The following is a 2763-nucleotide window of genomic DNA, read 5'->3' as shown; positions in this document are numbered from 1 at the left end:
CAACTCTATAAGTTGGAGGTCCCCTTGTAGCTCAGATGGTTAATAACCTGACATAGTATCCATGAGGATGCAGGTTTGATCCATGGCCTCGCTTGGTGGGATAAGGATCCAGTGTTGCCACAAGCTGTGGTGTAGATCGCTGGGATCTGGGGTTGCTGTGGCTGTGGTGTAGGCTGGCGGCGGCAGCTCTGATTCGACCCCTAGCCTGGGAACTTCCAAATGCTGCAAGTGCTGCCATAAAAAGAAAAAAAAAAAAATCTCTATTGGTTTTATGGAGATATAATCCAATCTGATCAAAATAGAAAATGTGTGAGATCTTCAGCAATGTATGTATGTCACCTGCAAATGAGTGGATTTTTGTAGTCAAATAGCTGGATTTTTCAATTTCTTTCCCAAATGTTGTTACGCTGACATGCGAGTTCCATGAGATCAAAGTTTTTGTCTCTTTCCTTCTTTTCATTGTAGAGTACCCATCACTCAGCCTAGAGCCTGACACATAGTATGAACTCAAAAATATTTGTTGAGTGAATGAATGAACGAATGAATGGTCTCATCCAAGCAACTTAATGAAAGAGCCAATTCAGGTTCTGCCTCTCTGGAATATCTGAGGATATCTAAAAATATTCTCAAGAGTGCTAGGAAAAAAATGTTTTTGAGTACCTTCTCTGGCATTGTGTTGCGTCCTCATGCTTTTACCGTTAACAAGGCAGTCTTGCTCCCCACCACAAAATGAGCATATAGCTTAGCAGAGAAGAGGTCTTGTATTAAAAAGTGAATACCAGAGGGCTAGTTTTTATGAAAAATGGTACAGGGTGTTATGGGAGCACTGCAGGGGGCTACAGCACATGAACAAAGCCCAAGTTTCTAAAGCAAGTGTCAGAGAACATGACAACCATCCTGAAAACTAAAAAAAAAAAAAGAAAAAAGAAAAAGAAAAAGTATTCCAAATGAAAGGTACTATTATCCAAGTCCTTGTGATTAACTAGCTGGCTCTTTCCTGGTTCTCTGCCTCTTTCTTGGCAAACAGAGGGAGAAGCATAGTTGTTTCAATGTGTATGTGATCCTGAGATGCAAAAAGGACAGCAAGGCACTGGTTCCAAAATTCTCTTTCTGAGGAAACATCTCTCTCTCTTCCAGGATGCCAGCCATCTCGTGGGCCTGCCAGCATCAGCATCTTTTCCAGCCACCTCCCATTTTGGCCTCTCGAACACATAGGCTTTGTCACTTCACACATGCACCCCTCCACACACACACCTCTGCCCAAACTCCAGCACCAGGCTTTACTATGAAAGACTGCAAAATCTCTTTGAACCACCTCAGAGCTTTGAGGTCCATACGTCTTCTTCCAAGGGCATTGCACAGCGACTTTCTTTGCAAAAAATTTATCACTTTTCAGATCATTTGACTGCAAGGGAAAATATAGGGGAAAGGCATTTTGCTGTAGATGTTTTTGTTTTTTTGTTATGATTGTTTTCCTTTGGAGTCAGAGGATGGAAGAAAGCCTGAGATATCATTGGTTTCCCTTCCTGTTAGGCAATCACGTAGGCCTACTTTTAAATGAAACCTCTCAATTTAAAGTCATTTAGAAAGGATGAAATGCTGTAGGTTCCTCTGGTAAATTATTCCAGAGTAAATAAAGCTTGTTTTTAAACATGCCTTTTACATTTATCTCAAGTATGTCCGATTGCCTCTGAGGATATGTGTTAAGTTTCATTTGAAGCATGGCCTGTGATGTGGTTAATAAGAGCTAACTAAGGTCATGGATCCAGGCAGATCTTGGTTCCAATATGACCTCTGCCTCAGATGAATTGTGTGATTTGTGACAATTACATGGTTATTTTGGATCCAGGTTTTCCCATCCGTAAATGGAGGAAAATAAGGATAATAAGGAAAATAAGAGGATACTGTCTGTGACCCTGATGTTGACCTGGTTTCTCTCGCAGGATGAATATTTGATAAATAGCAATTATCGTTTTGCTCTGTAACAGGTATCTAATTATAACATATTTGGGTTCAGCGACCATGACTTGTTTGGGTTTGTATCTGGCACAGCCTTCAGGCGGCACTGTGGATACGATACGTACTCAGGAACTGGGTAGAAACTCTTTTTTTTTTTTTTTTTTGTCTTTTTGCCATTTCTTAGGCCGATCCCGTGGCGTATGGAGGTTCCCAGGCTAGGGGTCGAATCAGAGCTGTAGCCACCGGCCTACACCAGAGCCACAGCAACGCGGGATCCGAGCCGTGTCTGCAACCTACACCACAGCTCACGGCAACGCCGGATCGGTAACCCACTGAGCAAGCGCAGGGACCGAACCCGCAACCTCATGGTTCCTAGTCGGATTCATTAACCACTGCGCCACGACGGGAACTCCAGAAACTCTTAACCAAAAAGTAGGGTAGTGAGCATAGGAAACAATCTGCTTGTTAATCTTGCATTAACTAGTTCATCTTGTATTAACTCGGTCCATGCACTTCCTGAATAGTAGTGTCTTCATTCAAGAAATGGTTGCTTTATAAATGACCCTTTGCCATTGACTAAAGCCCTCTCAGAACACAAGAGAAGGAAATTCTTTATAGACAACATTTCTGGGCCTAAGAATGATTTTTTGGTTAATAATCTGATGTGTTACAGCTCTCATGGACATTTTTTTTAGCTACACTGTAAAATGCCCTTCAGGGGACGTATTAGCAACTTTGTCATATTTTCTTGATTAGAGTTGAGAGGAAAGGAAGTCAGTGTTGCCTTCCTGTCCCCTTCAGTGT

This window comes from Sus scrofa, chromosome 9 (assembly GCF_054392235.1).
Source record: "Sus scrofa isolate SSC_HxYL_T2T_F1_AM1 chromosome 9, Sscrofa_HxYL_maternal_Yorkshire_Landrace_v2.0, whole genome shotgun sequence".
NCBI lineage: Eukaryota > Metazoa > Chordata > Mammalia > Artiodactyla > Suidae > Sus > Sus scrofa.
The sequence above is the reverse complement of the archived record's forward strand: the minus strand, read 5'-3'. Positions refer to the sequence as shown.